Below are 11,535 nucleotides of genomic sequence, written 5' to 3'. Positions count from 1 at the left end.
AGCACTTATTAAATACCACAGAACACCAAAATTGTGGCAAGAATTAGGGTACAAAGGTGAAAATTTTTCTTGCTCTCAAAGAATGTACCATCTGACTGACCTCCAGTTTGAGGGAGGAGAGAAGCAGATAGCAAATTGTATAAACTGGTTAATATTCTTTGAGAATTCATGCCAGGCCATCCACACACTTCTCTGACTTCTCAAGCCATAAAATAATTACATTATTTGTAACATTAGAGCAAAAAAATATTTTTATGCCTTATTTTGTGCTTTTTTCAGTTATAAAAGTTATGCTTGAACACGATTACAAATAATTTTAAAAATACAAAAAAGGACATACAAGCTAAAGGATAAAGCTCTTGCCTCTCACTTTTTCTTCCTTCTCTCTCCAACTTCCTTGCCCAAAGGCAAAAAATGACTAACAGTTTAGGAGGTTTCATTTGCAAGATTTGGTTACAAGAGATAAATGTCAATGTGTGTCTTTTCACTAGGGAACATAGGATTTGTGTTGCATTTGGATCATTTTCTATTATGTTTTCTCATTTCTTGTTGCTAATTTACAGAAAAGTGGTTTAGATTTTTATAATTTTGAACAATATTATTATCTGCTCATATTTTAAAAATATTTTTAAATGGAATCACTCTATGTCCTAGATAAATGTAAATGCCATTGACCCACAATTACATACATGGTCATTCTATTCAATGCTGTTTTTCCCTGTTCATTTTCTTTCTCTTACTGTACTCTTTGAGATCAATATTGGGTAGATGATATTTTTGTTTGCAAATAACATTTTGTTACTGTATTGCTTGCATTGTTATTGCAAAGAATACATTTAACTTGAAAAAAAAAAAACTTAGGTAAAAAGAGGAAATTATTAGGAGAGTCCAACAGCTGGCAGCTGGCCTGAAATCACTGCAACTCCGCCGGAAGAACACGGAACCAGTAACTGCAGTGCAGCCAGGGTCATTCTCTCACAAACTCATTTAAAATTTTCTTTTCATTTAGGCCTCATTTTCGGCAGCTATTGGTCGCCCCCTCATTGACAGGGACCATATATGCAGAGAACTTCATGTTTCATGTCTCGAGGGCTTCTGCCATTAGTTGGAACTGAATCTCTTTCTTCAGCTTCAGTTGGAAAAACAAAAATGAAAACAAAACCTGAAAAAGAATGATTGGCTCGGCTCGGTTCACATGCTCAACTTTAAACAATGAGCTGAGGGTGGTGACCCCCTTCATCCCTACCATATAGCTGTGTTGCCATGGGGAGCAGTACCCCACAGAAGGGGATTATTTTTCCTAGAGGAAATGAATGGTGCTAAGCAGACAAACAAAGCATATCCATGACAGTGGGCCACCTAATCTTATTAGTAACTTTAATGGGATTGCATTTGAAAAACGTTTTTCTATGAAGTGTGATCTATATAAATGCTATAATATTTTGGTAGATACATTTTAACAAGCTAAGGCATTGGTTTTAAACTTTATGTTTGTAGTGTGTTTTTATTATTTCTCTAGATGACCTCAGGGGTTGTATCTCAATATCTATTCATGTCATTTTAGCATTTAAATGGATTTTAAAAAATTACCTATATATACTTTTTTTTTTCTCATTTCCTTTCTCTCTTCCCTATTCTTCCCCCACCCTCACCTTATATATTTACTTATTTTGCCTTTTTCTACTTCCCTCCCTCTCTCCCACTTTCCCTCCCTCTCTTAAACCTTGACCAATTTTAAGATCTGGGAAAACAACTCTCAAAAGAACTATGACAGTTCCTGGGGTGGTATTTCACCAGTAATCCCAAGCAAGAGACATGAAAAACTAGAACAATCTTCAATTATCCTAAACACAAGATTAGCAGCAGGCAGAGATGAAGGAAACAAACCTGGACCAGACCTGGAGGACACTCATGTGCCCCTCCCCTCCTCATCCTATAACACCCCTGCCTTGCTGTCACTCAGGGAGTCAGATGGTCGTCAGGTACCGGGAGGTGCATCAGCTGAATAAAGCCTATCCTTTATATTTAGATCTTTCAAATGACTTCATAATATTCAGAAATGCTCTATAGATGAGCAATTTTTGCATTCCTGGGAAAAATCTCCTTAGCGACAAGTAGTATTCCAATCTACAGCTAAACTGTACTTTAAGTTTTATTTATATTTTTGTCTCTTTTTATCAAAGAGATTAGATTAGAATTTTTTGTAATGCTAGCCATTTGCATTTTTATGTGAAGATTTTGCAACCCTGAGATGCCTTCTTTATGTTTCTGCTTTATAAAAAATGTTCTACATTTCAAGATTTAACTATACTTCGATGGTTTTGGGAGACTTCCAAATAAGGCTGTTGGGGTTTGATGCATTTAAAAGGGATAGAATCTTTTAAATGTCTATGATTTTCCACTCTTATCAGATCAATCTGGTTATTACATATTTTCCTTACAACTCAATTTTTTTTAAAATTTATATATGAAAAGTATGGAGTTACTAGTATGTTATTTTTCCATTCTTAAAGCTGTTCGTGTTTTCTAACTTTTTTGTTTTTTTGCACTAGACTAGTGGTTCCCAACCTTTGTTTAGGCTATGCCCCATCTAAGCATCTCTAAAATCCTGATGTGACCCCGCCCCCCCATGACATATAATTCTTATTATTCAAAAAGTGAACTATTCACGTGGAGGAAGCCTAAAAGGTCATTAATGTGATCTAAACAAGCTTCCAAAGAATATGGCATCCATGAAAGAGAAAAATAAAAGAACGAAAGGACAGTTGAAGTACTATGGAAGAAATCACTAAAAAGTTGTTAAAAAATAATATGAAGTGATATGAAAAAATAGCAAATAAAATTTTAAAACATAGAGAACTGAAATGCATAAATATGTCACAATATATATTTCTATACTGTATATGAGGCCCCTAGAACCATAAGAAATGCAAAAAATTCACTGTTAATAACTCATTCTTGAATTGCCCCCCTTAAAAATCAGATTGCCTCCCTGTGGGGTGTGTGCCCCATGTTGGGCACAACTGAACTAGACTCTTCAAAGAAACAACTATTGCTTTTATGAATCTACTAGTGGCCTGGTGTATGAATTAGTGCACATTGAAAAGAACGTCATTAGAAGAAATATTTTAATATCACTATTCGCCCTTTCTCTATAATAGAAGTGTCAACCAAATTCACAATTGACAATGACCAATCAAAACACATGCGTGTGATTGGCGCCAGTGAGAGCTTTATATATATAGATAAACTTGATTAATTAGTTCTGCTCTCTGATTTGGTTAAACTTTTTCCTGCCCAGTGAAGCACCCCAACTTCTCTTTCAGGTAATTGTCAGCAACATAACATAAATATCAACACAAAGCAGATTATTATTGTATATTATGCAGGGAGAACAAAGGGTAAAATATTAAACTGCAGCAGTGTTTGACTATATTCTGCACAGTGAGAAAACCTGAAGTCATTTTCAAGGTCCACCATTTCTTACTTCTTTTCAGTCAGGTCAAGTTTCTAAACTTTCTAAAACTCCATTAATGAAAAGAAAATAGGATTCTACCGAGTTTCCTATCTACCTACCCCAGGTCTTCTGTGAAGATCAAATGAGATGAGGCATAAAAAAATGCTTCACAGACATTTGGTTAAAGTGTAAAATGTTTCCACCTGGATATAAAGCAAGTCGTGTTCGTTCTTGGACTGAAGAAACTCCAAGGAGGCTAGTTGCTAGGGAGAGGAAGCTGGCCTTGCTATGTGACATCATTACCTGGATGGTCAGACATTTAGCATATTAGCCTTTTCTATATATAGATTATTGGTCCTCTCACTGTTATTTATTTATTTATATTTTTAATCTTTATTAATTCCTTCTTTTGTCAGTTGAGTCTTACTGTTACCTTTTCTTGATCCTTGAAGTGAACATCTAATCTTTTAGATTCTTTTTTGCTTTCTAATGTATGTGTTTAGGGTTATACAAATAATGCCTTTTAGCCTTGTTCTGCAGGTTTATGGCATGTTGTGGCATGTTGTGGCATGTTTATGGCATGTTGTGCTTTTGTAAACAATCTCTAATTTTAAAATTGATAGTCTTTGTAATCCTATTAGTGTGTTAAAGTGTGTTTTACATGTTTAAGAGGATACATTTACATTGAATTTTCTTTGTTTTTATTTTCCATTAACTCATATCCTGGCAATGTTGGAAGGAAGAATGAGTCTCATGTAAATAATCTGTATTCTTCAGTTTTCTAGGAGTTTATCTGAACTATTATATTTTTTGTTTGTTTCTTCCATTCTCTTTGTTCTCATCTTCAGGAACTGTTATTATATAGACGTTCCCATTGAGCCTACCCCCCACTTCTCTCATGTCATTTGGCTCTGCATCCTCTTTACTTTCTGAGGGAATCTATTGGCATTATCATTGGTTCACTCAGTTTTTAGTTAAATGCTTTCTGCTATTCACTCTATGATTTTTTGTAATTTTATCAATAAGTTTTATAATTCTAATTTATTATTATTATTTTTTCTTTATGCCAATCTTTCTAAGGATGCTAAAGCCTTACAAATTTCTTTGTGGATGCTTATTATACTTATTTAAAATTACTTTTTGTCTTATCTTTAACTATTTCTTGAATACAGTCTTTCTATTGGAATGTTTATTCTAAGCTCTGAATTAAAATTATGTTTCCTTAGTGGAAGAAATATTTTTCATATCTACAGTTATTTTACCTCTATGAACTTACTGCAAAAAATTTTCTCTTGTGGAAAAGGAACCCTCGTGCACTGTTGGTGGGAATGCAGACTGGTGCAGCCACTGTGGAGAACAGTATGGAGTTTTCTCAAAAAACTAAAAATGGAACTTCCATTTGACCCAGTGATCCACTTCTAGGAATATATCCCAAGAAACTAGGAACACCAATAAGAAAGGATATATGCACCCCTATGTTCATAGCAGCACAATTTACAATAGCTAAGATTTGGAAACAGCCTAAGTGCCCATCAGCAGATGAGTGGATTAAAGAATTGTGGTACATCTACACAATGGAATACTCTGTTGCCTTAAAAAGGAAGGAACTCCTACCATTTGCAACAGCATGGATGGAGCAGGAGAGCATTATGCTAAGGGAAGTAAGTCAGTCAGAGAAAGATAAATATCACATGATCTCACTCATTTGTGGATTATAATGAACAACATAAACTGTTATTATATAGATGTTCCCATTGAGCCTATCCCCCACTTCTCTCATGTCATTTGATGAACAAAAACAGATCCAGAGACAGAGAAGCATTGATCAGGTGCTCAAATCTCAGAGGAAAGGTAGGGGAGGGTGGAAGTTAGGGGGAGAGATAACTAAAGGTAGGGGAGGGTGGAAGTTAGGGGGAGAGATAAAGGTAGGGGAGGGTGGAAGTTAGGGGGAGAGATATACTGTGTCCAAGTATAACCAATGGACACAGACAACAGGGGGTGAGGGTGAGGGCATGATTGGGAGGGTAGGGGGGCAATGGGAGGATAAGGACACATATGTAATACCTTAATCAATAAAAAAATTCTCTCTTGTATTAGACTCTTCAAAGAGCCAGCTTTTGATTTTATTGTCCTGCTAATGATCAATAAAGGAAGCCCGGCTTCTGTGTGTGTGAGTGTGTGTTCTCTAGAATGAAGACTCCTAGTTCTTTATTTTGTTTCTCATTATTTGGGCGCATGGCCTTGATTCCACAGCTGTTTACTCAATTTACAATTGCCTTATCCATAAGAAAACTCAGTTCTATTTGGAGAACATAATGTCAATTTTTACCTCACGGCAATTCTGACATTCACATGAAAGTGATAGAAATTCGTTTGATGTACATGACTCATCTATTTCCCCAGCCAACACTGCCTCTGATCATGTAGTGATATTGGATTTACTTTTCATGAAGCTTCAATGTGTATACACACACACACACACACACACACACACACACACACACACACACACATATATATATATATATATATACATATATATATATATATATGGTATCACCCCAAAAATGTATACACACTTTAACAGTTAATAGCTCAATTGATATCTCTCTTTTCAGATTTAACCAATTGGAATCAATAATGGCAGCCAAAGTGTGTAAACTTTTTTTGGGACACTGTGTGTGTGTATGTGTGTGTATGAAATGTTTGTGTATTATTTATTTCCTCTGTAAGTTTTGTGTGGTCATCCTGGCCCTGTTTCTTACTCTTCTTCTCAGCTGAGAGCACCATTGCAGGATTTGCGATTCTGCTGTTACTTTTGTCTATTTTTATATTTCTTTAATAATTTCAAAGGAATTTTTTTATAGAATTAGAAGAAACCCATGTTTTCATTTATCTATATTTCTAAATGGAATTGAATTATATGACATTTTACCTACTGAAAATAATTATTTCCTTTAGGATGATAATTTCAACACGTTCTGTGTTATGGACTGAATGTGCTTCCCCCAAATTCATATGTTGAAGCCCTAGCTCCAATATAATGGTATCAGGAGATGGGGCTTTTGGGAGATATTTAGGTTTAGATGAGCTCATGAGGGTGAGGCCCCCATAATGGCACTTGTGTCCTTATAAGAAGAGGAAGAGACACTAGAGTTTCCTGTTTTCCATGTGAGAATACAGGACAAGGATAGATATCTGCAACATCCAAAGAGGGCTCTCATCGAGAACTCAATCCGTGGCACCTTGATTGTGGACTTCCCAGCCTCCTGAATTGTGAGAAATAAGTATCTGTTGTATAAGCCACCCTTTCTATTCTTTTGTTTTGATAGCCTGAACTGACTAATAGTCTAATACAAACTTTTTTTGAATATTTCTTAAACGTTTTAAATTATCATAAAGCTATTTTATTTCATATGCCACTGGCTGAAATTTGTTTATTCACTCCACCATAAGAATCCTTCTAAGGCTGTCTTTAATTTCCTTAGACTTCTTTATGGAAGGTATTGGAGCAAATGATGAGATATTCTCTACTTACAAATGTTTCTGAGACTGTCTCCATTCATCATCAACTACTTGTATTGAGCAAGTTACTAAGCTCCCTGTGCTTTGACTTGGCCCTTGAGTTAGATAGAACAGTGTCCTTCAAACTTTAGTATGAATTGTCTGGGTAGCCTGTTAAAATGCAGATTTTGACTTGTAGATCTTGGATATAGTCTGATAATCTGTATTTCTGGCAAGCAAGCAAGCCATGCCAGTGTTACTCTGTGGGCTGCATTCTGAGGATCAAAACTAAACGTATTCTAATTTCTTTTCAGCCATTTGCACACATCAATTAAATGAAGCTCTTAATAGAATACAAAGAGCCAGTCAAAAGCAGTGACTCCAATCTTATCTCCCTAGGATCTCTCTTCTGTTCTCTGGGCAAGATAATCTCAAAGAGTAGAGGTGGCTGGTGTTGGTACAATATTAATGATGTGTCTTGGACCATAGTTTGATTTCAACTAGGCTCCCACTATATTTGTCTTCCCAACCCAAAGGGGCTCAGCAAAGATCTAAAATGGAGTCTCAGTGTGTCATGGGAGAGAGCAGAATGAGAATGTGGCTATTTCATGCCATCACATTGTTGTCAAAAAGAGGGACCTGAACCTTTATGGTTCTTTCCTATGTGGTTACATTAGAGCAGATACTTTATTGCCTATTGAGTTCTCACCTCTAAGACCTGTTCTTCAGGATGTCTTCCTTCCTGTTGGCCCAGCAGCTGTACCTTGCTAAGTGACATACATGTCTATCTCCTAAAAATAATTGTGGCCAAACTTTGCTGACCAACTCAAAATTGCTATCTGTTGTCTAATCAAATTACTTCTTGTTTGGAAACTGGCAAGAACTTTGTCCTTTCCTTTTTTTTTCCATTTCTTAATGGCAGGAAAAACTAACAGCAAATTTAAAACATTTATTATATATTTCAGACCACCAAAAATTATAATTTGAGTTTTATATATTTCCTATATTGATGTATGTTCATCAGTAATTTTTAGACTTGTATTTTTCATTCAAATGTTAAACTGTAAGTTGTTTTTTTGGTTGTTGTGGTGTTTTTTTTTTGTTGTTGTTTTTTTTTCAGAGATGGTGCCTTTGTTTCTTTGATACAACACATAGTTTCAGTATAATATTCTATATACAGTGGAACTCAAGTTATATTTTTGACCAAATGAATTTTATTTTATTATTTATTTATTAATTAATATGTTTTTATTGATTTCAGAGAAGAAATGGGAGAGATAGAAACATCAGTGATGAGAGAGAATCATTGATCAGCTGCCCCCTGCACACCTCATACTGGGGATTGAGCCCGCAACCCGGGCATGTGCCCTAAATGGGAATTGAACTGTGACCTCCTGATTCATAGGTCAATGCTCAACCACTGAGCCATGCCAGCTGGGCTTGATTAAATGAGTTTTAGATTCCAGTTTAGTAAATATTTTCCAATGAGAGTCATTGCTTTCAAAGTACACAAAAAATGACTAATCCTATCTAATAAAGACGAAATATGCAAATTGACCATAACTCCGTGACAAAGATGGAGGCACCCACAGCCAATAAGGAGGGAATATGCAAATTGACATGACAAGGCGAGAAGCGGAAGGTGGCTCCGGGCCGGAGCGAAGGCGGAAAAGTGGCTCCAGGGTCAGAGTGAAGGCGGTGCCGGCAGCCAGGGGAAGGTAGGTCTATTCTTGCACGAATTTTCTTGCATCAGGCCTCTAGTAACTACTAATTGCCTGCTAAGTTGGCTATAGCAATGGATAAACTATATTCTTAGGTTTTTCCTTACCCTAAATGTTACAGAAAATCTATAGCATATTTTATGGTGATTAGTAGCTTCTGCCAGATGTGTGTGTATGTGTGTGTGTGTGTGTGCACACGCATGTGGTGTGAGAGAAAGTTCAAAACCCAGCAAAGTCTAGTGTACTACAAGTAAGCAGAACTCCTGAAATAACTTTCTAAATGATACAGATTGCTTAAAATAATATGGTAAAATAGGATCAAGTTTAGTAGACACAGAGTATGGTAATAAATGCTAAAATGAGATCCAAGTTCATAGATGACAATAATAGAATAATAAAACACATAAGATACATGAAAATTATTTCAAGTAATAGTAAGAAATAGAAGGGAAGAGATCACACCATCTTTATTGGGGAACATAGACTCTACCAAATCCAGCAAAGTTCATGAATCATACCAAATTTATTTATTTTTTTAAATTTACATAGCATTTCCCCAGATCTCACATGCTATAACCACTCTTTAGAGACTACAGAGAAGTGTTAGAAAATCTCTTTCAGTTGAATAATCCTATGTTCTAAGTTATCTTCCAGACTTGATGGCCCAAGGTAATTATTAGTAAAAAATCTCTTCTACGGAGGTTAAAATGAGTAAACAACAGGTATTCTCAACACTGCCTGCACTGCCTTCCTCTGAGTGTTCCTGGAAATGGCAAGCTCAAGTTCTGATAACAGTGAGCCTAACATTTGAGGAAATCTCAGACTTATTGAGCATGAATTAGATAAAGTGCGAATCTCACATAGATTCCAGTTAATGAGGAATATAATCAAGAATATCAAATGAAACCATATGTTTCTTCAATCTCAGAAGCCAAATTGAAGATGCCTAGGACAAATGATAAAGTTTATTTTCCTCAAACGAATGAACAATTCAAAGCTTGCCCCATAGCAATCCTTTCCTTGTCAACCATTTTGCTTTTGATTAATAAAGTGCATCTCAATACTTTGCAGAACTCGTGTCCACAATTGAATTTGAGTACCATGGCAAGAAAATAGAGGTTTATATGAGGCTCGGGGAACATGCTTACTCTGAAGAAAAACAAGTGAGTGAGGAGTATGGAGACAGTATAAGGAGTATTGCTGAGACACCACAGGAGGCCACACTGCAGTCATGTTCATGTTGAGGGGAGGGGGAGATGCGAGCTGATGACCAGTGAGAAAAGTTGTCACATGAGTAAAAGAGAGGGAGGGACCGGTACAGTTGAAGTGACAACTTCAGCTCAGGAGGCCATGTTGGCAGCAGGGTCAAGAATTACTTCACGATCCATGCAATCTAAGGCTGTGAATTCATGCTCCATTCCTATTCCTGCTGAGAACTTTCTGTGGCAAACATCTGGTGTCAGGGGGTGTGTGGTCCATGGCAGACCTCTCCTGGCAGACAAAAAGAGTTGGGTTCGCCTGCAGTTCCATGCAGGTCAGAAGAGGATCTCTCTCTGACTGATACCCTCTTGCACTTGGAAGATAATATGTTATGCACTGAATGTGTTAAGAGGAATAAAAGGGTGATGGGAAGATTAATTAAAACAAGGAAGAAAAAACAACCTGGTTTGAACACCCTCAATAAATAGTGGAGAGCTCACAGCTAAATTAACTTGTAATCCAGTGATTGCCGTGTTCTGTCCTGAACATCCTCAGCGCTGCCTAATGCCTTGAGTACAGATGTTAATGTTTGGATTCTGTCCTTCAAGTTTGCCAAAAGGTGACCGCCACTGCTGCTTCAGGTGTTCAGCTATACAGAATATACTAGTAATTTGGTTTTGTTTTAGTTGATAGTTCTTTTTCTTGGCAGTTTTAGGCTTTCAGAGAAATTGGGCAGAAAGTAAGAGTTCCCAAATTCTTCTCCCCCAATTTCCTCTACTATGAACACCCTGCACCAGAATGGCATATTTGTTGAACTTACGTTGACCCATCATTATCACCGAAAGCCTGTAGATGACATTAGGGTTCACTCTGTGTGTTTTATATTCCATTCTGTGGGCTTTGACAAATACATAATGAGATGTATCCACCATTATAGAGTCATACAAAATAGTTTCACTGTGCTACAAATTCTGTACTTCTATTTGACATTCCCTATTCCCAACCCCTGACCCACTGATATTTTTACTGTATCCATAGCTTTGCCTTTCCCAGAATGCCATACAGTTTGAATCACACAGTAGCCTTTTCATATTCACTTCTTTCACAGAAATATGCATTTAAAGTTCCTCCATGTCTTTTCATGGCTTGATAGCCCACTTGCTTTTGGCACAAATATTCCATTGTCTGGATGTACCATAATTTGTTTATCCTTTCACATATTGAAGGCCATCTTGGTTGCTTACAAATTTTGGCAATTATCAATAAAACTGCTATTTCAAAAACTCTTACTATCAAACTACCATTAGAATAAATGATACATTGGATAATAACCTACCCTTGGGCAGAAGAGGAAGGTAAATAGAAATAATAGAAATGGAATTATATCTTCCACCATTAACACCCGTGTTAAAATCTGTGCTGATTTAGAGGAACAGTGAATTTTTTATTGAGCAAGAACAAACAGCTTGTACTGAACTAAAGGGCAAGACAAAGAGGAAAGCAGTGGGAAGAAAAAAGTACAGTGTTTGCTGGAGTGTGTCCTTCAATGAAGGCATCTCTGCTCAAGGTCTCAGTTCCTGACTCATCAGCTAATTCCCTTAAATCCTTGGAGCCAGTGATTCTGTCTGCGGCAGGCAAAATTTGTCCGTGGTG

General features: G+C 36.6%; 1 pseudogene across 1 annotated transcript; it reads left to right on the top strand.

The window, feature by feature from the left end:
* Window positions 1–8,581: 8,581 nt before the first annotated feature.
* On the top strand, window positions 8,582–10,370 carry LOC308244050 (developmental pluripotency-associated protein 2-like; annotated as a pseudogene). Its single transcript has 2 exons — window positions 8,582–8,644; window positions 9,547–10,370. The product of its transcript is annotated as a developmental pluripotency-associated protein 2-like (transcript).
* The last annotated feature ends 1,165 nt before the right edge of the window (window positions 10,371–11,535 follow it).

This window comes from Plecotus auritus (assembly GCF_963455305.1).
Source record: "Plecotus auritus genome assembly, chromosome: 3".
Lineage (NCBI taxonomy): Eukaryota > Metazoa > Chordata > Mammalia > Chiroptera > Vespertilionidae > Plecotus > Plecotus auritus.
This window is presented reverse-complemented; position numbering and strand designations above follow the sequence as displayed.